The sequence below is a fragment of the Canis lupus genome, chromosome 37 (assembly GCF_011100685.1).
Source record: "Canis lupus familiaris isolate Mischka breed German Shepherd chromosome 37, alternate assembly UU_Cfam_GSD_1.0, whole genome shotgun sequence".
NCBI classification, from domain to species: Eukaryota; Metazoa; Chordata; class Mammalia; order Carnivora; family Canidae; genus Canis; species Canis lupus.
The window spans coordinates 4,482,106-4,509,715 of record NC_049258.1 but is presented as its reverse complement, the minus strand read 5'-3'; positions in this window follow the sequence as shown (position 1 = coordinate 4,509,715).

The window sequence follows — 27,610 nt, the reverse complement described above, 5'->3', positions numbered from 1 at the left end:
TCTCTTTGAAACGAAGCTGTGGTATTCGATGAGCCATCTGAGAGGGAGGGCATAACACAAGTACAATGACAAGCCGTGTGTGCGTGCTGCTGGAGGCGAGCTACAGGTAAAGACAAGGGAAGCAGAGCTTAATAAAATAAAATTTAACTTTCAGGAATCTGAAACTCTCTCTCTCTCTCTTTTTCTTTCCTGCTTTCTAAGGGAGCCAGTCTTTCTTTTTTGGCTGGCATTTCATCCTCTTTACCTCTCATGAAACTTCAGTGCCTCTTTTGAAATGAAAACGTTCTTCAAAGCAAATAACTCCATTTCTGACTGCTTACCTGAAGGTACTTATGTAAGTTATTGTCTGTTTTGCCCCCACATCACTGGATAACTGCCAGTTCAACCCTTTGCATTATAAAGAACTGCCTTACATCGGGCACCCCTCCGCTAAAAGCAGCTCTTAATTTAAGTTTTCTCTTCCCATCTTTGATTTCTTTGTGAGCTCAGTTTTTTTTTTTCTAATGTGGATTTGGTGCACATTTCATCATACAGTATTCAATCTTAATACATTCATTTAGTGTGAAAAGGTTACTATTTTATATTCAGTCATCTATGAAATGTAATTATTCTGGCTACGTACCCTCCAACAGCAAAATTACAAGTTAGCATGATAAACTGTGGTATGATCTTGGAATAAAAGATAAAATCATGTGAAATATATTTGCATAAAGGAGTCTCAAGAATAACTTTGGATGTCTCAAACAGAGTATACAACCTTGGTCATCTGGATTGATTTTCTCCTTTAACTGATTTATTCAAGTATCCATATTTTCAAACAGTGTCTGATATACACCACTCTGCAAATAATTATTTTCTGGTAAAAAAAAAAAAATTGTGACGATGCCCAGGACTCTTTCTCCATGGTATAAATTCAAGGAATCTGAAGATGCAACTCTATGAAATGGATTAGTGGCATATCGTGAAATGATCTCTTTTGAATCTCTTTTCTGGAATGGTACAGATATAACTACATGCACACATACATATAGACATACACATACACAGGCCATTGTGTGATGTTGACCTACAACTATGGTGTCGAGACATGAATTTTTTTGTGGTTATACTCACTGCTGGGAGTATAATAGAGAAAGCTGTAATATGGCACTTATTTACTTTTCTTGAGCATCCATTGTCAGATTTTGCTTTTGATTTTTGCCACCATCCTGGCAAGGACTCCCAAGGGAAGTTCTTTTTTTTTTTTTTTTTTTTTTTTGATTTATTTATTTATTCAGAGAGAGAGAGAGAGAGGCAGAGACACAGGCAGAGGAAGAAGCAGGCTCCATGCAGGAAGCCCGATGTGGGACTCGATCCCAGGTCTCCAGGATCACACCCCAGGCTGCAGATGGTGCTAAACTGCTGTGCCACCAGGGCTGCCCAGTGCCACCAGGGCTGCCCCCAAGGGAAGTTCTTTAAGAGACTGTCCCTGAGCATGACCTGGTCAACTTTTGTTCATATTTAAGTCTAAGAAAAAAAAGAAAATCTTAGATTAAATTTTATGTCAAAATCCATGTTAAAATACTGAGTATTGGGGGATCCATGGGTGGCTCATTGGTTTAGCGCCTGCCTTTGACCTAGGGCATGATCCTGGAGTTCCGGGACTGAGTCCCGTGTCGGGCTCCCTGCATGGAGCCTGCTTCTCCCCCTGCCTGTATCTCTGCCTCAATCTCTCTCATGAATAAATAAATAAAATATTAAAAATAATAATAAAATACTGAGTCTTGAAACAGGTTGGTAGAGAGGAGAAAGAGGAAAAAAATTATCAGGCACCTTGTTACTCTCTGCTATAACTTACTGTTCAGAGTTTACCCCCTGGATGCTAACTCCCATGCCCTTTCAAGTTATGTCATCAGACTTTTCTGGCAGCTGCTGAGAAAACTGAATGCCATCTGACAGCAGTACTAACCTCCACAACATAAGTCATAGAGCAGAGGGCAGTAGGCAGGAGCCTAAGAGCCAGCAGCACCCTGCCTGCCTCTCCATCACAACTGCGTAACCTGCTCAGTCTAGCAGAATGCATGCATGTGGGCATTGAGCATAGCAGATGACATGTCATACTGCCCAAGCAACGGGAACACATTCAGTTAAGAGGTGGGTGGTATAAGGCACGAGATCAAGCCCTGTTGAGTTATTCCACGACCATGAGAGCAGCTCATGATGCTGCTAGACAGGCGATACTACAACAATGGAGCCTTTCATAAAAGTGGTGTTGAAACTCAAACTTTCTTCAAAGAAATAGAAATATTCTCTCTGTGGCCTGTGAGAATGTGGTTGATAGCAGAGTACATAAGTAGCAAAAATTAGACTGCTATGGCTAAGTGCATCTAAGGAAGTACATAAGCGGGGTTCACTCTGGCAACGGGAAGGATGAGTGGGAAGGGTGTTGCGAGAGACTTGTGTGAAAGATGAAGAGCCAAAATCTAGAAAATGACTTTGAACAAATAATGAGGAGCAAGTTAAGAAACATTTTTTTTTAGTTAGTCTCCACTTAGTTAATGTGGAGAGACGAGTGAAAAGGGAGAGTCCAATAAACGAGAGTTCCTTTGCTTGAATGAGTGCATGAGATGAATTACTTAGACTAAGGTGGGGGGTTTTGAGAATATGAAACATCTGGTTTTAGATATAATGCATTTGAGATTCATGTGGTGTTTATGGTGAAAAAAGGAGGACAAAGATGGAGGGGCGTTTTGAAATGAAAGTTAAGAAAGAAAAATGTTAGGTTTTTTTTTTTTTAATATGTTTGTAGACATCAACATGCAGTATAATCTAAATGGTGTTAGGAAATTGCAAAATGAACCCTGAGGAAAGAGGTGGTTAAGGCATGGCTCTGGGCTCACTCTGGAGGCAGCAAGTTTGAGCCTGAGAGTCAAATTCAGCTTTTGCCATGTACACATAAATAAGTTTCTTAATTTTTTTTAAGCCTCAAGGGAAAGCCATATTTAAGTCAAAACAAGAAGGTGAGCATATGTTCTGGGAAGAGAGTGAAGATATAGATGATTTTGCTGATGACTCACAGTAAACACTCTCTAGAAGCCAATAAGGGTGTGAATTAAGATCAAAAAAGATCATGGACATGAGCCATTTTAGATTTTAAGAGATGGCCTGGAAAATCTGAGTTTCTTATGAGTATAAACAAACATATGACCTACCCTGTATGTTAACTAACTGAAATCTAAATTAAAACTTAAAAATAATAAGGACGACCTATCACAAAAAGGATAAACATCCTTGATGGTCTGAAGGCAAATAGCATTAGTGAGGCTGTGTGTGTCACAGTGATTAAGGACTGATGAGCCTGTTACCCTGAGAACCCCAAAATCTATAGATCCCTCTGCTTCTGTCTTTGGATTCAAAACTCAGAATTTGGATCCACTATGCAATATTTCTATTCTGTATTTTCTCATTACTGACTTTCATATATTAGAAATGTAGAGCAAATTGTTTTTTGTTCTTCTCTCTCATGAACTTTTTGGCTGACTCTACCTATGGGAGGTGTAGGTATTAGATATTAGAATGGTAATTATAATCTTGATTTACTAACATCTTGGCAAACTCCTGGTGACTACTTTAAGTGGGAATTTTTTTGACTAATCTGTGTGGCTCAGACCCACCTGAAAGGCTTGGCCAACCAGCATCTGGAAAAGGAAGAGCACAATCAACATCTATAGATTCAAATCTGAAGGGTTGTAACCCCACTCAACACGAAACATGGACCAATGGAGGTCTGCACTTCTGAATAGTAAGGAGCTAGAGAGGAACACGAGTTGACAATTTGAGTTGTATGCAGGAGCGTTCCCTACCAAGGAAGAAGCAGAAATGCCAGGAGAGTGGGATGGCATTTGCAACAGCCCTACATCATTCATTTTCATGTTTTCAGCATGAAAACATATACGAACATCACCAAATCTAAATATCCAATGTGGTACTTCTCTTGAGATAGAGGTCATTATATGCAGCCATCTACAAGGACATTCTCATGTAGGCGTGCAAACGTCTCTCACACTTAGTATGTCTGTGTGTAATAAACCATCTTTCAACCAAAACCATGATTCCTCCTCTCATATCCATTTAATTACGTGAAAACACTTATTACCTACTTTCTCAAGCCCGCAAACCAGCCTGCTGCCTCCCCACTAGCTCACCACATACCCTTGGTCACAAAACCTTTAAGCTCTACGTCATGAGTATGTTGTCATATTTTGCACTAATTTCCAATGCTACTGTCCCTATCAGTTCCATTCTTCAATATTTCAATAGAATCCTAATTGGTGTCTCTATTTTTATTTTATTATCTATTTAATTTTCGTTTCATTTTGACAGTTGATCTTCCACCTAGCCATTAAAGCAAATTTCCTAAAATATCAACCTGAGCTTACCATGTCTGTGTTTCAGTTTCTTCTGTGACGTGTCATTGTTTCCTAATAAATTACAAAGGTGTCGTCATCGCAGAGGTACCTCTTCTGAAGTCAACTTACTTATGTTTCCTCCTTCATGAATTATTGATTCAATCAACAAATATCTACATGGCACCTATGATGTGCCAGAGACTATTTTAAACCCTTAGATACATCAGTGAATAAATCAGACAAATGACCCCTGATGTTGTGTAATATGAATAAAATCCAAATGCAGTATCGACTTACCCTCAGAACTTTGAACTTTTTTCTCCTTGAAATTAATTTTCTTTGTTCTATGCAATAACACATTCTTCTCACTCATTCGCTAGTACTGGAGGTAATCTACTTCAGGATACCTTTCCTTGTATCCTCCCATAACCCTACCGAATTCCATAGTTTCAGATAGGTACCAATGCTGTGTGCTTACTTAACATCACTTGTCCTACTGCTTGGTTGGTTGCATTTTGTTTTATTTTATTTATTTGTTTTATTTTATTATTTTAAAAAATGTATTATGTATATATGCATTTATTTAATATTTTTCTATCCTTAAGAAAGTAAACCCTGAAGTAGTTGAGTCAATTGAGTCTTTTTTTTTTGTAGCCCTGCTACAAAACAACAGCAGCATTTGACACAGAATAATTCTTAAATACATTGGAATGAAAATTAATCTATTTTATCATCTGTTTTTTTAATACATAATCATGTGACTGCAGTTATTTTTTTTAATTTATTTTTTATTGGTGTTCAATTTACTAACATACAGAATAACCCCCAGTGCCCGTCACCCATTCACTCCCACCCCCCGCCCTCCTCCCCTTCTACCACCCCTAGTTCGTTTCCCAGAGTTAGCAGTCTTTACGTCCACAAAGGCAAAAGAAACAAAAGCAAAAATGAACTATTGGGACTTCATCAAGATAAGAAGCTTTTGCACAGCAAAGGATACAGTCAACAAAACTCAAAGACAACCTACAGAATGGGAGAAGATATTTGCAAATGATATATCAGATAAAGGGCTAGTTTCCAAGATCTATGTGACTGCAGTTATGCCATCTTACCCCTCTAAGCCATATTTAATTAAAAATGATAGAGTAATTTGGACCAGAAACTATTCTTATGCATTTAAAAGTCTACAATTATGTTTCATAGGGATGCCTGGGTGGTTCAGCTGTTGAACCTCTGCCTTCGGCTCAGGGCGTGATCCTGGGTCTGGGATAGAGTCCACATCGGGCTCCCAAAGGAGAGCCTGCTTCTCCCTCTGCCTGTGTCTCTGCCTCTCTCTTTCTCTATATCTCTCATAAATAAACAAAAATCTTTTTAAAAATTATATTCCATAAAAAATTGTTTCATAACGATAAAATATAATTTAACTGGTAGACAACTGCTTCCAACCTTGTCTTTGATATGTCTACTGTATAGAGCAAATGATAAAACATGCAACTTGAGATAAATAGTCCCTCTTTGTATTCAGTAAGATAATTTTAAAAATCAGGAAAAATGCTGTACAGTTAATTATAAATTTCAAACTAGAAAAATATATGTATTCGTGTTTAAAATGTGTCGTTTGCTTTTCCAATTCTTTAGCCTTATTCTCCTCTTGACCTTTATTGTTCAGAAATAGAAGTTACAGACAAGGGAAGTTAAATCAATGTTGGTGGCCCAACTTAGGAATTTAGTACTGAGGTGATAGTCCATGTTATAATCCTCCCTATCTTCTTTCTCTAGAAATACATAATTAATGATTTCATTAATGTGATAAAAATACCTAGCTTCATAAAATGAATTTCATAAGAATCAAACCATTACATCCCTTCCCAAACTTGCAATAATGTATTAAATCACACTTCTTATCAGTACTATGAATTAAATACAAAAAGTAGAGCAACCATTTTCTGAAACTGTCACAGATAATTTTGAACTCTGCAGCAATGGTTTTATTGCCAATATATTCATTAAAGCTTTTATGAAAAGGGACAGTCCTACTTTGGAAACATCCTCCTTAGCCTCGGAATATCTAAAATTTCAGTGTGCCTTTCTATTTCTTTACAATTAAATTGATCATGGAAAATGCAACTTAAGGCATGAATGAAAACGTAGGCAAAATTATGGTAGTTGGTCATATTGATCTGACTTTAGCACTAGCCTATGTATTCTTCTTACTTGCTTTTGACAAATGAGTGGATTTAAAATTTCTCTTGAACAATTAGGCCATTGAATTAATGTTCAATATTTTTGAGGGCAAGAATGTATTCATTATCTCTTTTTCTTGAACTTACCCTTCCCCCAAATTTCATTTGGAGATCAGAAAACAGATTTTTGAATGCCGTAGTAACTGGGATGATGTGCCAAAGCACCTATTCAAGTTTATTTCTCATTAACCAAAAATATAGTTAAATATGTGACTAATTCTTCCTTTTAAATTAAAATTGTCGGGATTCCTGGGTGACTCAGTTCATGAAGCCTCTGCCTTCAGTTCAGGTCATGATCCTAGGGTCCTGGGATTGAGCTCCACATCCTCAGACTACCTGTGCAGCAGAAAGTCTGCTTTTCCCTTTGCCCCTCACCCTGCTCATGCTCTCTCTTTCACTCTCTCAAATAAATTAATAAAATCTTCAAAAAAATAAAATTGTATATTTCATTTTAAATTACCTACCTATTTTATTCCAAATTCATTGTATGTTATAGTAGGGCAACATTAAATTAATAATGTTTGTGGTCCAGCACCTGAAACATGCTAGACTAATTTACTTTTTATAATTTCTTACAAATGCTGCTTGAAAAATGTGTAATTGCTACTAAGAGATTAATAAGGGGTATTATTTCAAATTGTATTATATTAGAGGAGAACCAAGAAATGAACACACTAACAATAGTCTTTGTGCTAAAAACCACTCTGTCCTTTTTTTTTTTTTTAAGATTTTATTTATTTATTCATGAAAGGCAGAGAGAGAGAGAGAGAGAGGCAGAGACACAGGCAGAGGGAGAAGCAGGCTCCCTGTAGGGAGCCCGATGTGGGACTCGATTCCAGGATCCGGGATCATGACCTAAGCCAAAGGCAGATGCTTAACCGCTGAGCCCAGGTGTCCCACCACTCTGTCCTAACTACCCTGTATCAGTCAATATGGTTAACAAAATAAACTGACCAACACTAAATCCTGTGGTAAGTGACAGATCTAATATACATACATATCTAAAACCAGTGTGCTTTCTCCCAAGTCAAGTGTACCAAGAAAATGGCAATTTTACTGAATATGTTTTTGCAGCACGGAAGTGTGAACTCCTGATTGTCAATTTTGCGAGCCTTTATAAAGTAATTCTGAAACTTACAAAACAATGATCATGGTTTACCATTTTTATCTGTTGCATTCCATCTGTGATTTTGGCAGGAAGCACTTGGTTTTTGCCTCTCTAATCTCGATTGTTAACTTTCTCAAATTATATATGCTATTCCACATCTATCCAATAACTTCCTTTTTGTTTAAGTTGCCTAGAATCAGTTTTGCTTACCTGTAAACAAAAATCCATAACTATGACACAAATATACTTTTTCTTTTTCTCTTTTTTCTCTCTCTCTCTTTTTTACAAATATATCCTTATATATTCTAATTAAGAGGACACACATGGACACAACTCGAAAGCCCACACTGCAAGCACACAAATCTGCTTTTATACAAAAGCCACAAGAAACACGTTATATTTGATGTGAAACTGGGGTGCCAGAGGTTCTAAGAGGCTTCTGTTTGTGATATGCCATGCTTACCTATCAGCTTCAAACTCACGAAACTACTCTGTTTTGTGCTGCTTGATTTGGGACTTTAGAAAGCATATTTCTGCTCTGTAGCACGTTCCCTGTCAGTCTCTGCCAACAGGGCCTTAGGGAGACTCCTGTCCTGACAAAGAATGGGCTTGCTCCTTTCCGTATGCTTCCAGTAGTCAGCTCGTGCACTTTGAGTTCCCCTGCATGTTGCACTTTCTTCCTGGAGTGAAGGCTGAATTCGGTTTCAGTTTTTCCATTACTTACAGACCAGTCTCTTTGCAAATCCCTCTCCATACAGGGCTGCCCAAACCAGTGGTCAAGACTCCTCCTCCTTCCCCAGAAAGTCCCCTGGGTTCCGAGTCCATGATGCCCTAGCTCTGAGATCCAAGACACAACAGTAATAGCCGAGAGAACACCCTCCTCAAAGGCTTAGTTTTCGGGCGTAAAAAGTCTCCCTTACATGTTTTCAAATTTTAATGATCCCCTCCTCTTGTATTTATTCCTGTAGTTCTAAGTATAATACCTGCCTCCTCCAGTTGCTACCTGGTGTTCTCTCATTGACTTTCCAGTTACTTCATTAACAGTCTTACGTCTAGTTACGAATTTCTTATATGAAAATTGCTCTGTTCAGGAGGAGTGTTTTATGACTCCTGATTGGACCTTGAAGGATACTGAAATTAAGGAATTCCAGAAGGAGTTCCAGGATATAGACTCTCATGGTTGGGATTTTGTTACTAATATTGCCATGTCCTTGAGCTTGAATGTAATGTTGACTTCTTTAACAATGGTAAATGGGATGCTAGTAATCCATTTTAATCACTGGCATCTTAATTAATCATATTACCACCTGTGGTTAATTCTGAAAAATTGTCCACTGAAGTAAGTGTTTTGGGAGCCAAGTTGCCATAATAGTTGACCATTTGGATGGTAATTACAGTTACAAATACTGTTGTATGGAATGAGTTCTTCTGTGTACAGTGTAGTGCTTAAAGGAAGAAGATGATAAGCTCATGTCCTTAAATTCTCATCTCTGTGATAGTCAAATAATAAGAAAATGTCTAAGGCAGCCATTAAAAATTGTTTATTTCTTATAGCTGCAAGGTCAGTAGTGGTGAAAATCAAACACAGAATTAAATTGTGTAGGATACATAATAATAACAATATAAGTTTTCGTAGCATCACCACGTCTCTCATGTAAGAAGGTTAAAAGCATTGATAGGAGGTAGTGGAAGCCTGAAACAAGGCTCGAGGATATCTGGCTGGATTCAGACACAGCTAATAATCATGTAATCTGACAGTCTGTCATCCAGTTTCTGAGGAGATTAGCCTTTCTGTGCTTGAAATTATCTTCTAGACACATCCACGCACCTTTTATTTACACTGGGCCAGTAACTAGGGTATGAGTTTCCCAGGCTCCAGGAGGATAAGTATGGAGTTTAATCAGAAGGAAAAACAAGGAAAAAACACATTCGTCAGTTGAACAAGTGAATGTCCCAGAAATAAGTATTACCTAGTAAAAAGGGATTACCTCCTACGTGGTATGAAGTACGCCAAGGAATACTGAAATGGCAGATTGAGGGAACAGGTTAAGCTGGCAGGCAGGATGGCTGCACATTTGGGGCGATACTGAGACATGTGGGAAAGCTGCTGGCAGTGTTGTCACTGAGATTGGCTGGGAAGTTGCCCTCTGGGGTACCAGTTGAGCTTCCCAGGAAGCCATTCATTATGGCTTATGAGCTCCACTGGGAAATGGTTCATGTGGGTTAAGACGTAATGTGGGCCCAGCTAGATGAAGGCATGCTGCTTCTGGTGGCCCTTTTAAATGCTTATGGTGAAAAATACATGAGCTGGATCAAATTGTTTGATAACAGGGACCATGCCGATTTGCTCCAGTAAATACACTCCTTGTAGGAAAGCAGCTGCAATTGAATTCGCCATCTGATTGTTTGCAGTTGTCCCCACTTAGTTGTCTAAGATCCGTCAACGTATGTGCAGCCAAACTGATGAGTTTCATGGGGCTGTGACATCATCCTCTTGGTAGGTAATTTCCAGGTGCTTCAGTCAAGGCTTTGCCACATGGGTTGGGGAGCCAATGGGGATGATTCCCCACTGTGGTAACTTAGGTAAGACCTTTACTCTTCAGTCCCTAAAGATTTTTTTTTTCCTGTGACATGGAGCAAGTAATAATTTTATTATATGGAAGAAGCTTCCCATCTATTAAACTCCTAGGCTCATCATGATCAAGTAGCCATTACCAAATATCCTTGTAGGTCAAGGCATTCTCATCACCTCTGCATCTCTGCTTCCTTTCTTTCTTTCTTTCTTTCTTTCTTTCTTTCTTTCTTTCTTTCTTTCTTTCTTTCTTTCTTTCTTTTTTTTTTTTTTTTTTTTTTTTTTTTTAGAAATGCTCTCGTATTGTCCTTGGCAGTTAGATATTGCAGCTTTGCTATTCTAGGATTGCATCATCCTCATTGACATCGGAGAACCCATCTCAGTGACAGCATTCCCCACAGTCACATCTGGTCTATAGAGGAGAGTAACCCGTAGACTGTTTCAAGGATGCAGGAATCCCCTCGGTAACGTATTTCTCACCTTAATGAAAGTAATGTCTTTGGATCTTTTCCGAGGATGTAGCTTAGAAATAGATGTGTAGGTTGCCCGTGATGAATGTATTACAGCAGTCCTAATCTTGAAACATTTGGATTCCTTCCTCCATATCATGCTGGGAAAATTGTGACATATTGTCTCATTAAACACTGGTCTCCACTGAGTTCACGTTTCAATCTTCAAACCAAGTGAGGTGTTAAAAGCAATTCCAGTTGTCCAAGCTAACACATTAAATCAGTGATTCATAGGAAGTGTACCCAAATTAATAAATTTGTCTCGATCTAGTGATATATATACCTACTTCTTTGCACTAACAGTCTCTGAATCTACTCTCCCATATATTCCTAATGTTTCCCCTGATTTGTATGACTTACATTCTTCTTGTGTGTAATAAATATAAATAAAAAGTATAATGTATGTGCACATATACTCATATGTATACACGTGTATATATAAAAACATCTAAAAACATGTATGTTTACACCTCCTATACTTCTTTTAATGTATAAGCTATTTCCTTCCAAGTCATGGTGTATACCTGACACCTGTATGCAGCCTGAGACTTATCCCAGTTAAGGGGTTTATGGCAACAAGGGATAGTTGTGGTGGTTCTTGAGGAGGATGCCCTTTTCTCCGACAAAGCATCTGCCCTGGCTTATGATATCACAGGGTTTCCAAAAAGTATAGGTTAGTATTTGTAGACATGGGAGGGAAAACTATTTCTACTAGCAATGGAGGCTCAGAGTATTTTGGGAATATGAAACTTTTAGCCTCCTTTAGGTCCAAATAATTTCATTAGGTACAAAAAGTTTAGGTCTTTCCCATTTAGTGTCCTAATTTTCATATAAGGGACATGATGAGAATCTGACTTCAAGTCACTCAATTTAAATTTGTATTTCATTTTAACATCAGCCCTATGGCTACAAAAATAAGTAAATGAGTGATTCTTTTAAGGTTGTCACAGAACACTCTGGTTCTCACATCACATCTTGAGCTGAGAGCTCAATTAACTGAGTTTGTCATTTTATTTTATTTATTTATTTTTTATTTGTAAGAGCCCAGTGCACTCAAGAAATTCCATTCACACCTCAGATGGGCATTGTAGTCACCTCACTATCATAATAGTCAAATGCAGCAGTTGCTTTGGATCCCAAGGTAGTTTCTTCCATAGGCAATTCATCAAAATCAAACACAGGTAATAGATTGATTAATTGTGATGCTACTGTACCCCATGAATTATTACCATCCTATTTCCCACGTACAAAGAACTTAGTATTGGACTTAAGACTAATGAATGACCCAACCGACCAATATGAAAATTTCATCTTTGTACACATATTTCCTTGGACCATTTCCGAAACCAGTTCCGTATTAGTTAAGGTCCAGTCAGTAAATAGAAATCACACAATAATTTGAATAGGGTATTTAACATAAATATGAAATGATAATCCCCAGTAGGGATTAACCACTGACGACCTAAGACACTTCCTGGGAATGTATAAATAGCACATAGAGCAGGCTCTATCAGAGGCTGAGGCAGTGTACCAAAGGAAGAGGCAAATCTGCAAGACAGCCCCTCCATGACTGAGATTCGGAGCTCATTGGAAGAACTGTGGCTGTGGTCCATGGGACCATGGAAAAATTTATTGAGGTCATGTAGGTTGAGGTTGGCAAAGAGGAAATTACCTGCTGGAGAGAACTTACTATGAAACTGGCCACTGGAACTCTACTGAGAGTTTGTTGGAAAGCTGTCACAGAGCTTCTGCCAAAACTCACAGGAACTTAACCTATTACCATGCCTGTAAAACTCAGTAGGAAGCCAACAAGGGTACCAGCAGAACTCACTGAGGAACCACTTTCAAGGTCATTATAGACACTTGCTGGGAAGAGTAAAGGATGTTGCGCATACCACTGGATGCCACGCGTCACAGGAGCGAGTGAGAGAGAGAGAGCTGGAACGAGGAAGAGAAAACTCTTCTTCCTGCAGTGCCCTTTGTGCATCCACCACTGATTAAGCTGGTGAGCCTACACTCTGCCAACGGATGAGCAAGAAATGTTTATAGAATCCAGCTCCAGTTTGATAAACCAGGGCAAAGATGGATGAATGCATTATTTGAGAGGTGATAAATTAATTACTGGCAATTCATTAAATAAAGAACCTCAAGCAGCTGAGGTCCTGGCTGAAGGCAGAGAAAACATGGGCAATGGAAGAGGAAGTTAGAAGTGTCAACTACGGCTGTGGAACCAACTACTGAATTGCAGACCACTATAGCTATATATGTGTATTTTTGTTTTATTTCGTTTTGTCTTGGTGGATGTGTGTTTGTTTATATGCACATATGTGTATGTTTATATTTATGCACATTTGTTTTTCTCTTTCCACTTTCCTCTTAAAATATTTCGTTGAAGGTTAACAATACCATTTAGTCTTAAGATGTCAGGAAATACTGTAGGAGAAAGTCTTAAAACATCCTTTCCACCCAAAACGATCAGTAATCTGTCCCCTCCACAACAATTGTGGAGCGTCATGAAGATACTTAGAAGCAAATTTTCTTGTTAGATGAGGAAAATAATTCTTCTCGGAGTGTTCTGGGAAAACTGTCTTTCCTCCTGATCCAGCTACAAAGCGAGATGGTAGTTGTATCAAATACGAAGACGGGAATTGCCAGTTCTGTTGCTACCAGTGTGGGTAAGAAGTCAACAGCTAGGACAGCGCAGCAAAGAGAACGATGGGTGAGGAAGAGTCCAGGAGCATGCTCTGCGGGGCAATGTGGATCCACCAAGTAACCATCTCAACCCACCTCTGTCCCACAAGAGCAACTCATGCAATGCTGCTGACTACGCATAATTTACTGAGGCCTCGTTCCTTTACCTCTTCTCTACATTCTGGAGTTTGAGGGACTGGGAGTCCCCTCAACAAGAGTTTCCTTTTGTGAAGAAGATTGTGATAATGTGATCGTCCACCTATAATTCCCTTCCAAATCTGTACTTTGTATTTTTCTTTTCTTTTCTTTTCTTTTCTTTCTTTTCTTTTCTTTTCTTTTCTTTTCTTTTCTTTTCTTTTCTTTTCTTTTCTTTTTCCTTCTTTTCTTTTCTTTTTTTCTTTTCTTTCTTTTCTTTCTTTTTTTCTTTTCTTTTAATAGATGGCTCCGGGAGAGGCAGAGGGGAAGAGAGAGAGAGAAAGCATCTTAAGCAGGCCCCATGCCCAGCATGGAGCAGAACGTGGGGCTTTAATCCCAGGACCCTGGGATCATGACCTGAGCCAAAATTCAGAGTCGAGAGCTTAACTGACTGAGCCACCCAGAAGCCCCGTATTAATTATTTCTTAAAACATGGCAAAGCTTTAAGGTTATAGTACTAATCCAATAGTAGAGCTGAAGAGTATGATTTAGAGTTTTTTTTTATTCTGAATATACCCAGAATGAAATTGCAAATACTGGCCACAAGCTGTAGCAAAAGAAGCCAGTGCTTATCTTGCTTTTTTTCCCCTTAATTTAAAATTTTTATTTAAATTCTATGTTTTGCATTTAAAGTAGTATCATTATTAACTTTATTTTTTGAATTCCATTTCTTTCCTGGATGACTTAAAGTGGTTTTGGTATCCATAAGGGCAGCATCACATGATGGTGAAGACAACAGACTGCAGACCTACTTTGCCCAAGTCTGAATCCTGGATCTCCCATTTGTTCCATGTGGGGCTGCACAAATTACTCATTTCTCTGCTTTGTGGTTTCTCCTCTGTAAATTCAGATGTAATCATACTGCATCATAGGGTTGAGCAATAAATTGAGATAATTTCTTGGCATATAGTATTAGCTATTACTATTATATTGTGATTTTGTTCTTTCAGTTGCTACCTTATCTCGTCTTCAAGCTTTTATTTTAAAGATGGCAGATTTCTTTAATTTCACTGGACTCATAAAGAGGCATGCTATCCTTTTTTCCCCCAAAAAGCAATTATTGGGGTATCTTGTTTCCTTTAACTAATTTTGTACTATTACATAAAATTTCTCCTTGTAATTACTAATTTTTTAATGGAGTTACAATTATTCAGTTCAATTATTTTTAAAAATGTGGGGTCAAGTATGGTTCAGGAAAACAATCTTTGTTGTTGCTGTTGTTTTTTCACACAGTCCTGCAGAAGACATTGTTATGATATCCGCTGCCCCTTTTGGGCTGGAGTCATGTCTTGGTTCACAGATCTGTTACCTCTTCTTAGATATGAGCAAGTCTGTGAAACTCACAGTAAAGCCCAATGGGTGGTGGAATGTTTCTGTGGTTACTTATCCATTATTCTTTTCATTTCTCTTCTGTTGCCTTGCATTTTTCCTGACTGGTTGCTGCCAAAGAGCATATATGCAGTGATTTTTATTCAGTTTATCTGCTGACCTTCAGTATGAGGAAGCACTCAAATTGCAGATCTCTCATTTCCTGACATATCTTTAATAGTAAGGGGATGCTAATTTTCCCTCTTTTGGAGATATGTGTGTATTTGGGGTCAACCCGGGTTTAAATCTATGTATGTGTGTAGGTAGGTAGGTAGGTAGGTAGCTATCCACCCTCTCTAGAATCAGTCCATATTTCACTCTATATATGATGACTAAAATTTGTCATTTGTGGTTGGAACGGTGATGGTCTCTTGTTCATCTGTCCTTCTTCCCTCTCCCTTCCTTCTTCCTGTTGGAGATGGTCATCAAAACGATGTGACTGCTGGTTGACCTGTGAATCAGACCCAGCCCTCAGAGTCTCCTCACCTCCTCCCCTATCCTTGGAATGTGGCTTCTACTTGCCTTCATGCTCCCAGAGATTGCTCCAAGGACATGGCCTTGGGATAGTGTTGTGGTGGTGAGGACGTTTACCTGGTGTACACGGCTGACAGAGTTAAGGCCTCCATACAAACTTTTAAGATTGGTGGGCAGATGTCAGGATCTACCTGTCTTGCCCAAGGCAAACCTCATGTGTAAGTTACATCTGTTTATTAAAACTGCCACCCACCAACCAGGAGTGGCCCACCTCTTTCTTTGGCCTCCCTTAGCCCTTTGTGTTTGGGGGTTTCAGATTATACCAGGAAGCCCTGAGAGGGTTATACGCCAATACCTCCTTCCCTTCCTCACTCTCTTTATACCAGCTTCTCTTTTTCTATCTTCCTCTGGTTACAGTGGGAGGGTGTTGTGGGTTGAATTGTCTCCACGCCCCCTCAAAAAATTACATGTTGACGCACTAACCCCTAACACCTCGGAATGTGGCCCTATTTGGAAATAAGGCTTTTACAGGTGCAGTTAAGATGAGGTCATAGATGGGGTGTGTTGTGTTGGGGGCCTTAATCTAATATGACCAGTCACTATTCTAAAAAGAATGCCACGTGTGGATAGAGACGCAGGGAACAGGCCATGTGAAGACTGAATCGAAGTGATGCTTCATAATCCAAGAAATGCTAAAGATTGCTAGGAAACCACCAGAATCAAGGAAGGATTTCCCTGTAGATTTCTGTGGAGGCATGGCCTGCTGCGCCCTGATTTCAGACTTCTGGCCTCCAGAACTGTGAGAGAAATTTCTGTTGTGTTAGCCGCCTACTTTGTAGAACTTGGTATGGTAGCCCTGGGAAACTAATATAGACGGAGACTAAGAATGCTTCTTCTGTCCCTTCTAACTATTGGTTCCCAGGTTCTCAAAAATGTACACATTTTAGTGCCTTTTTAATGATAGTATCAATATTTTTACTTATTTTATAATTAGTGTCTCTAGTACAAACGTGCCCATTTAAGTAGGAGATAATTATAAACAATTTTGAAATCATGCATCTTTATAACCAGCATCATTTATAGTAATAAATGTTTTTATTCAAAAGCTTTCCCCGTCATGCCTTCAAATTCACAACAGGAATATGAACAATTAACAATGTGAAGTTTTAGCCTAATACCCTGCAGTACGTGAAGCTGCATAAAGACATCAAATTTTGCAAGACTGTCGGTAACTGCCAATATTTTTCACCTTTGTTGAAGTTGGGGGAGAGACATAATTAGCACTTCGTGCTTTAAGAACTAAGCTGGGTCCTCAGTTGACGTTGTGCCAGGAAGTTGATAAACACAGCAACTTTAGGAATTAATTTTCATAAAAGCCTGAGTGTGTGTACAAATTTTGAGCAGGCTGGTGCTGGCATTAATCTATCAGTACAGCTGGGCAACATTGTTTCAGTTCAACTCCAAACCTGATGTTAGCACTTATTTTTGAAGTTGTTTCCAAAAGGGTCTTCAAATTTGACAGATGTGATGTGAAATCAACTCACCCTAACGAGTCTACCCTCTTAGCATATGAGCATAACACCTACTGAAATCCTGAAATCTTGGCTACCTCTTACAACTTTATGAACCTGGAGGGTAAGAATTCAGCATTATTCATCATTGCTTACATATTCATAATTCCTTACAGGTAAATTTTCTTTTTTGGTTTCATTTGTGTGAGATATATATATATATCTCACACAAAAATATTTATATCTTAAATATATATATATATATATATATATATATATATATTTAATTTCTGTTCCTTTTCTGCTTGAAAAGGATGGGGAGACAACAATGCCCACTGGAAGCAAGCAAGCAAGCAAGGAAACAAATAAAATGTCCTGAGTACTGCTGCATCTTTTACTTAAAGCTGAAAGTATTTTTTTTTTTTTTTTTTAAAGCTGAAAGTATTTAGGAAGATGTATCTAGTTGCTTTTACTAGGATGTTCCTCCTCTTGTTATTCTTTTTATCAGTTTTGGTGGAGATGTGTCACATTAGCAGCCTAGAATTGATCTCTGTGGACCCATTTAAAAATCTTAAAAATCTTGGATCACTCTTTAGAGTGCTACTAACTGAAGATGCTTTATTACGACAGGTTGGCCAAATCTAGATTTACTGACCTTGAAAATGAACAATTCATTTTCAATCTGATGTTTGCCAAAATACTTTTTTTAAGGCCCATTGTGTTTCATCTGGCACATAAATGCTGGTTTTTCTTAAACTGATCTGTTTATTGGGTTCATGGTCTACGTTATATAAAAATACTTGGTATAAATTATTTATTACTTAATTTCATTTCTATTAATATTATATATCAAGTAAGTCCCTTTTTTTTTCATATTTTCACATCAATCAGGAAAGATTTACCGACTCCCTGCTATATGATAAATTCTGTTACTTCTTTCCCCTCATCTAATCCACAACTGAGGGGGAACACCTAATTTTTAGTTATTTTCCTTCAAATTCCTCTTAGCTGGATCAAATTAATTAAAATATTTCAATTTTTCTATCCCTTGTATTTTGTATTGCTTTATTTTTTAGTTTTCCAAAGGCAAACAAATAGGGATCTACATATGGTGTCCTCCAGTTGGATAACATTTGGTAGTTCCCCGTACAGTGGTCAACATCCTGAGATAGGAGTAAATAACAAATCTCCAACTAGGAAATGAAACAGATGATCATCCACAGCTCAAATTTTCAAAAGTTCAAACTTGGTGTAATGCACTGTTTCTCTAAGCTGTGACTCTCAAAAAGATGTTATCTTCTAGGAGTCTACTGCATCTGGCAGCATGAGTTTAGAACACAGTGCAATGATTAGTTTCAGTGAGAAATCTGAGACCAGTCGGTACAACATATGAGGACTTCAGATTTTCACTCCTTATTCAGTAATAACCCTCAGAAATTGAGTGAATAATTCAGGTTCTTTGAAGGCTTCCAGCCCTTCAGAATTGACTTGTTTTCTTCTAATGGAAATAGGTTTTATTTAGGGAATGCATGTTTTATCATTCTTGCTTTTGACCAGTTATTCATTTCTCAGATCCTTTTAAATATTTTTCTTTCAATATCTCATTTTATCACATTGTATAATGTTCTTGGGCGGCTAGATTCACTCCCATGACTAGATTGGATTCTCCTGAGGACTGTGAAGGAGAATTTGTTCCACACCTTTCCCCTAATTTCTGACAGCCTCAGGCATTCCTAGGCTTATTGATGGCATTGTCCATGTACCTTTAAATTGTGTTTTTTTTCTGTCCCTATTTCCTCTTGTTGTAAGGACACCTGTCAAATTGGATTAAGGCCCATTCTAATGACCTTATTGTAATTTGATGAAGATGGTGTTTCCAAATACGGTAACATTATGAGGTGCTGGGAAGTAGGACTTCAATATATATTTTGTGTGTGGGGAAACACAATATAACTCATAACAACACATGTCTTCAGGTTTGGGGGCTAGTGGTTAGCTTTGTGATCACAGTTCCTGATGAGTCCAAGAATAGTTACTGAATTTCATTTTGTCCAGCTTTCTCTTCTGGTAAGAATAGGAATGACGACTTCCAAGTTTTTTTTTGCATGTTGGAGCACCCTTTGGCTTTTTAGCATTCATATCCTGACAATACCCAAGTTTATTTTAGATAGTTACCCCTGATTTTTGAATCACTTACCTGCTTATTGGGCATCTAACTCTTACTCACAGATTTCTAAAATAATTTATGTATTCCAAGGGTGCCTGGGTGGCTCAGTTAGTTAAGCATCTACGTTTGGCTCTGGTCATGATAGATGATATATATTGTCCTGAGGTCCTGAGACAGCCCGGAATCAGGCTTCCCGCTCAGTGGGGAGTCTGCTTCTCCCTTTCCCTCTGCCCTCCCCCTATTTGTGAGCTCTCTCTCTCTTTCTCAAATAAATAACTAAAATAAAAAAAAATAGAATTAAAATGTTCTAAACATATCTGACCATTTTCCTTCAACACACACTCATTTATTCCTTAAGTTTCCTAAAAGAAAAAAAGAAAAAAAGTTTGAAGTGTCAAGCAAGATTTCAAGATAGAAACCTATAAAGCCGTTTTATGTAATTTCCTTTTAAAAAAATATTTTATTTATTTATTCATGAGAGACACAGACAAAGGGAGAAGCAGGTTCCCCACAAGGAGCCCAATGTGGGACTCGATCCAGCATCCTGGGATCATGCCCTGGGACAAAGGCAGATGCTCGACCGCTGAGCCACCCAGATGTCCCTGCTTTCCTTCTCTTATCCTTAAGGTAAATAGGTACAGGAATAGAGGTGCAGAAAGGAAATGAAATAGTATAGAATAATAAAGTAGAAAAAGATATGATAGGCTTAGGAAATAATAGGCACTTACCTATTTCTTACAGTTACAATGTTCAGAGAGGATTGATGGGATCATAACGCTGGTTGACCATGTTGGGACCAGGTTACAATGGTTTAGTACAGGGATCAAAAAACCATAACCCTAGGGTAAATGCAGCCCACTACTTTTTGTAAATAAAATGGTATTTTCACATAGCCACACTCATACTTTTATATATTGTCTGTGACTGCTCTCATGGTACAGCAGCAGAGTTGAGTAGTTGTGCCATTAGGCTGCATGGCTTGCGTTACCTACGGTGTTTACTAGCTGTCCCTTAACAGAGGCAACTGTCAACCCCTCGTCTAATGATGTCATATTAAATTGTTTGAATTATTTTTGTTAGTTTTATTTCCTTCTTTTAATCTAATAAGGAACATCATTATTTTAAAGGGAAGGCAGGGAAGGATTTACTCAATCATGTTAGGGTTCCGACAGGAAACTGTGGTGTTAATGAAGAAAAAAATCTGAAGTAGTGGAGAGAGCAGTGACAGGAAAACACTAAGGAAAAGGATGCAGAGACCAGTAGATTGATGAAGTGGTGGTGGGCGGAGGGGGGGGGGCTGTAACTCAGAGGTCAGGGATTAGCAGATTCACAGAGAGCTTTTTTTTTTTCTTTTACCAAAGGAAATGGAATGCGTTATAGCAACTTACACATATTTTCAGTGATAGATGATAATTAATTTTACCGATATAAAACGTGTAGCACACAATTTTAAAAATAATAAAATGCATCATGCTCTTCAATATTTTAAATTGCATATAACCGATTTATTCTTATAGAATGCTTTGCTTGATTTTTTCCATGCTTTTAAATTTGTAGCCTGATAATGGTTGTAACTGATGAGTGAGTGTAGTTCTTACATACGTGTTAGCTGATATTTTCCTTTACACTAGCAAGAAGAAATTGAGATGATGAAGATGCACGTTGGAATTTTTCTTGTTTGTCAATTACATAAGCCACTTCTTGGCCGAGTCTAGTAATAATTCTTGAAACCTAGAAAGACATTTCCTCAACTTTTGTATTATTCAGAACAATTATAGACATGATGCACTATTAAGTTTAACCTGAAATATTAACATTTCTCCATCATATCTTTAAGTCTAGACAATCAATAAAATAATAAAGTATGCCAATTTACAGCCTGTTAATTTCCATGAAAAAATACTCCATCATGGCTGATTTTCAGCTACCAACATGATGCTGATGCATATAGGTTGGAAGAGATGTGCCATAGCATACCACCAAATAGCATTTCCAGGATACAAAAGATATAATGATGCCAAGGCAATAGATAGCAGCAAATGTCACAAAATAAATAAGAGATGGTGATTTTAAGTATTCATTACTTTGCTTTGAATATAATTTAATTATAAATTTATATGTATAATTAAATTTTTAGCAATGACTTTAAAATCTATCTCGCTAAATTCCTAAAAATTTCAAGATCAACTCCCATAAGGCAAGGCAAAGCCAGTCTTGGTACTGCACTGGACAGTCATGGATATAGTTTTAAGACACTTATATATCAGATATTTGTGCTAAATTCTTTTTTTCCTGTATCGGAATTTTTTAAAAAAATGCTTCAAGTTGTTGCTGAGAATTCAGATCCTAGGTTGGGTCTCATTTAGATGGGTCTGAACTACTTGGCAGATAATTTAACCTCCTATATCTTTCTTTCTTTTTCTTTTTTTTTCCTATATCTTTCTTTTATGAAAATAATTTGCTGGATTAGATGATTGTTCTTGCCCACACTTTATCTCCCTTTCTTTTTCTGGTTTGGCTGGTATGAAGGACTTTGATTTTTGTTACTATGTTATTGAATGAATGTTTTTGGATAAAAATATATATCCCATTTAACACAGTCCTGGTTATGGATTTAAAGTTAGTTCTGCTAATGTTTCATATTAGTGATTTAAAAGACTATAAATCCACATTTCATTTCTTTCTTAACCCCCATGGGATATCATCTCTGAATTGGTGCAAATCTTAGCTTTTTCTTATGTTCAATAAAATTTGTGGGGCAAGTCATCCTTTCTACTTTCTTATTGGATAAAATCAAGGAAGTATAGAATTCATAACTCACTGAACTAAAACAGAAAATGAATATCCCCCATGTGATTGTTTTTTTCAGCAAAAATGAGCACCAGACTTGTGAGAAGAAAGATAAAATACTCAAAATGTCTTTTCATTTGTATTTTGTAGGCATTAAAGAAATGATCTTCTACTTTTGATTGAAGTTAAGTTAGGAGGAAAGTTCTTTGAGACTTCTATTATCTCCCTCCTTCCCAAGGGAGTACATTAATATTAATGTCTGGTTCATTAGTATTTTTGTGTCATGAATTCTGGTGCTTCTTGACAACATTAGAAAAAAAAATCACTACTGTATTTTTTTGTTTAGATAATTACTTTGTGCACATAAAAAGTTAATTTATTTCAACTGTAGACAGTAACAGATGTAGTGAATACATGACAACTTTCTCTACAATACTGAGTTGTTGTTTTTTTGTGCTTTGAGGAATTGTAAAATTTTCTGGTTGAATCTAACTCCACAAATTAATGTCATGATTTAAGTGAATTTGGCATAGCGCTCATTATAGAAAGCAGGAATGGAAATGGAAGCTGTCTTGGAACTAAATTTTAATGACACTTAAATTATCATTTGTTTATTGGCTCATTTTGTTTCTTTTCCTTTTTGTTCTCTGGTTTTTGCTTGATTTTCTTGCTTTTACAGAGATGCTGAATACACAAATTATTATACAAGAAACTATTTTTAGTATACCCTTCTCATTAGATAAAAATTTAGCAATTTATAAGGATGAGAAAGTTTTCTCTTGACATTTGGATTTTATTTAAGGAGACTTTTCTGATATGATGGCATGGAATTTGCCTAAGGAGTGAGAAATTTTATTTTAAAAATATCAAAGGTATAGATTTAAAAGGGGTTCCTTTGTATATCTTGTTGACTATGATTAATCTTATTAAGATAAATATTTCTGTGAAATGTTATCACTTGTGTTTAAAATATTTGTTAAAACTGGTAAATATTTAATTGTTTGGTCAATTAGATAATTTAAAAATATAATAATAATCCACTCTAAAAGAAAATTTTAACATCCTGAGACGGTCTCAGGTTATAAAATAAAATTTATAATTAAAATCCAGATAGATATGTTATTATAGATATCTCTTATGTGATGACAAATTAAAGGCTATATTACCATAAATATATTAAGGTGAAAGTCTTTGAAGAAATTTAAATGAAAGTATATTTTCAGATATAACAAAGTCAAGAATAAAGTTTCTGTAAGTTCAAGATTTTGCTCATGAAATTTAAAAATGAGTAATGATGATATTATTATTATTTACTAGAATAAGATGATGATATAACAGTTTTTTAATTGAAATATAAGTGACATAGATTACATTTGTTTTAGATGTACAACATAATGATACAATATATGTACACATTGTGATCACCCTGATAAGTTTAGTTAAATATCACCATATATAGCTAGTTACCAAGTAGTTTTTTTTTGATGAGAAATTTTAAAATCTACTCTCTAAGCAACTTTCAAACATAGTATTGTTAACTATAGTCACCATACTATAGATTGTATTGTCGGGACTTATTTTATAATTGGAAGTTTGTACCTCTTGACTACGTTTGCCCATTTTACCCACCCTCCAGCCCTTGCCTCTGGAGACCACCATTCTGTTCTTTCTATAAGTTCTGTTTTGTGTTTAGACTCTACATAAAAGTGAAATTATACAGTATTTGTCTTTTCCTGTTTGACTTATTTCACTTAACGTAATCTCTTAGGCCCATTTATTTTGTTGCAAATGGCAGGATTTCCTTCTTTTGCATGGCTGGATAATATTCTACGATAGATGATAGATAGATAGATAGATAGATAGATAGATAGATAGATAGATGATAGATAACACTTTCTTTATCCATTTGTCCATCAATGGACACTTAAGTTATTTCCATGCCTGGCTATTATAAATAATACAGTTTTATTTTCAAATAGTATTTACAGATTGAAAAATACATATATCTTTTAAAATGAAAGTTTCTTTGGAAACTTTTTAAACATTAAAAATACAGTAGTAATCAATCATGTATTATTTAAAAATTATTGCAGGATATATGTGGACAACAATTTAAAGACCTCTAGTTTAGCCCATGGAATTATGTATTCACTGGGTTAAAAACAATTAGCAACCAGGTCTGAAATCCATTCTCTCTTTTTATCAGGAGTATGGATAGGTGTCAGTTAAGAGAATGAAACCTTATAGTAATTTGAACAAGGAAATTTTAATACAAAGAAAATATGAACTAGTAATAGAGACTAATAATGGTAAGGAAAATTTTAAAGAAGAAAAGAGAAGTAGATATAGGGAACAGCAAATACATACCGACCTGAGATTAAACATCGAAGGGGGAAATATAAATATAAGTATAAATATAAATATATAAACGAACCCCTATATATGTTTAAATGTCTATATAAACAATCCCCCTGTGTATGTATACATATATATGTTATATATAAACATATATAGTTAATTGATTATATATATATGTATATATAATCAATTACCTATATATGTTTATATATAAAAACAATCCCCCTCTATGTATGCTCATATATAAACAATCCCCTATAGGGTCACCTGAGTGGCTCAAGGGTTGAGCATCTGCTTTCAGCTCAGGGCATGATCCCAGGTCTAGGAATCGAGTCCCACATCGGGCTCCCTGCGAGGAGCCTGCTTCTCCCTCTGCCTATATCTCTGCCTCTCTCTGTGTGTGTCTCTCATGAATAAATAAATAAAATCTTAAAAAAAAATCCCCATATATGTTTTTATATGTATAAATAATCCCACTATATGTATATTCATAACATATATATATATATATATATATATATTCAGTTATGAGCATTCTTCACCCAGATCTTATAATCTTATAGTCTTATAGTGAAGGTGCAATGTCTATGGTATATTGTATGTTAGAAAAGTTTACTGACATGTTGTGAGTTGGGCTGGCAAGGAGAGAACTGCACTCTCAGTTCCTGGCACAATTCACTGGGAAGTACCCCACCCCGCCCCCAGACACCTAGGAGACTCACCTGAGCAACATCCACACAGGACACTTGAGAGTCAAGGGTAACTGATGCAACCATGAAGCTCATTCTTGCTGCTACACCATGAATAATAAAGTCCACTTTATCTTACTCAGGAATCTGCTTTATGCCAGAATCTATGAAACCAAGCCAGACTAGCACTTTAGCTTGTAAGGAAGGTAAAATTCCAAACCTTTCACAGTTGTTGAGAGTAGCACATAGCCGATAATGAATAGACTGGTAGAAAGCACTATTTAAGGCTGAATTACCAACAAACTATAAGAGAAACGGTTTATAATCAAATCAATTTGAGATAGGAAGCAATGCAGATATTACAAAATCAGTGGTGATTTCAGCAGCTTTTAAATATGAAAGAGCTTAATGAAGATATATTTCTTCCAGTTCTCCAAAGAATCTACAATGTATTCAATGATAGGAGTGAAATATGTATAGGTTATTTTCCATGAGGCACTGTATTGGTTTTGTGTTTTTGTATAACAAATTACCACCCATTTGATGACTTAAAACAGTGTATATTTTCTATCTCACAATTACAATGGATCATGCACGAGTGAGTCCAGCCAAAGCTTATCTGGGTCTCTTTTTTTTTTTTTTTTTTTTTTTTAAGAACTTCTTTTTTTTTTAAATTTTTATTTATTTATGATAGTCACAGAGAGAGAGAGAGAGAGAGAGGCAGAGACACAGGCAGAGGGAGAAGCAGGCTCCATGCACCGGGAGCCCGACGTGGGATTCGATCCCGGGTCTCCAGGATCGCGCCCTGGGCCAAAGGCAGGCGCCAAACCGCTGCGCCACCCAGGGATCCCCTTATCTGGGTCTCTTGATTAGGCATCACTGGGCTGCGATTAAGGTGGAAGCTGCCAGACATTCACCAAACTCATTCAGGTTGTTGGTAAGATTCAGGTCCTTGGGGTTGTATGCTGGAAGTCTCCACTTCTTTGTTGACTGGGCATTGCTCTCTGATGGCAGCGGTTTCCACAGTTCCTTACTACATGGCCTCTCGTGCGCTCACATCACACTTACTTCAAAGCCAAGAAGAGAATGTCTATCTTCAGGAAGGGCCCACCTCCTCTTTTGAGAATTTTCACCAGATTAAGACAGGTCCATGCAGGGCAATCTTGATTTGATCAATACAAAGTCAATTGATTTGGGACATTCCTTACATCTTCCAAATTCCCGCATGTTGTCCTATATGTTAACGTAATTACAGGAGAGACCATCCATCATATTCCACACACCTACGCTCAAGGAGAGGTGATTCTACAGAAAATGTACACCAGATGCAGAATCTTGGAGACCATCTTAGAATTATGTCCCTCTAGGTACATTTAAAAATAATTATAATTATAGTTCTTCCATAGACTAGATATCACAGGATAATATTTTAGGTGATAAAAAAAGCCTTATTGAAGTTTTAAGAATCAATATAATAGAATAGAAAGACAACTAAATTGGGAATGAAGAGAACAGAGTGTATTCTAATCCTGATTCTGCTATTATAAATTTGCTCTCTTTAACAAATTTTTTATTTTTCTTATTACCTAGTTCATTATTTATACATCATCCATTTCTGAAACATATTTTAGGTGGTGCACCTACAATAGACCCAGGAAAGCAATACATAAAGAAGAAGAAAAGAAGCAATCAAAGAAAATATGTGAACACATTTGATGACATTCATACCAGAAAATATAAACTGTGCAGTGACTTCCCATTCACCCTAAATGGATTTGCTAGTGAGGAGAAATCTGGAGTGATTAGAGCTGGGTTTCAGCACTGCAGGACTGAATTTTTGAATAGGGGGCCAGTGATACTAAGCACAAATCTGAAGAAACAAGGTTAATTTAGTTTGGCATTTGTTCTAATTTAGAAACAGGAAAGGCTGCAGGATTTTGTGGAACTCTTGATACTGAGTCAGGCAATGGAAATTAATGTTGCAAATGGTCTATATGGCCTTGAACAGAACATTATCACATCAAGTTATAATATGAAGAGCAAGTTCTACTGCCACAGGCAGATGTAGGTGGAAGAATAGGCAGAATTAAGAGTTTCTGTCTCAAAAGAGTGTAAAAAAGTGTAGTCATGAAGTGATTTGTGAGATGCAAAATCACCAGAAAGGTGGACGAAAGGGGATGGAGCTTGATGAGCACACAGCATCTTAGAATAATTCAAGGCCTGCCAGATTCCAGGTTTACAGCCTCAAAACCAACCAACCAACCAACCAACCAACCAACCAACCAAACAAAAAACGAACATTCATGGCACGGTGGGGGTATAAGAGCACTGCTTTGGGTCTTTTGAGGAGAATTGCACTTATTACAAAAAGGAATTTTTATTTACTTACAGTAAAGCATCTGACAGCTTTAATATTACAAGCGGTCTGAAGTCCAGGGACATAGTACTAATCAGAGAACACCTGGTGGAGATGAATGTCAAATTAAATCGCAATTTTGCTCAAAGTGATTCAGAATGGAATTAGTTAAGAATCACTTGATTAGACTATCT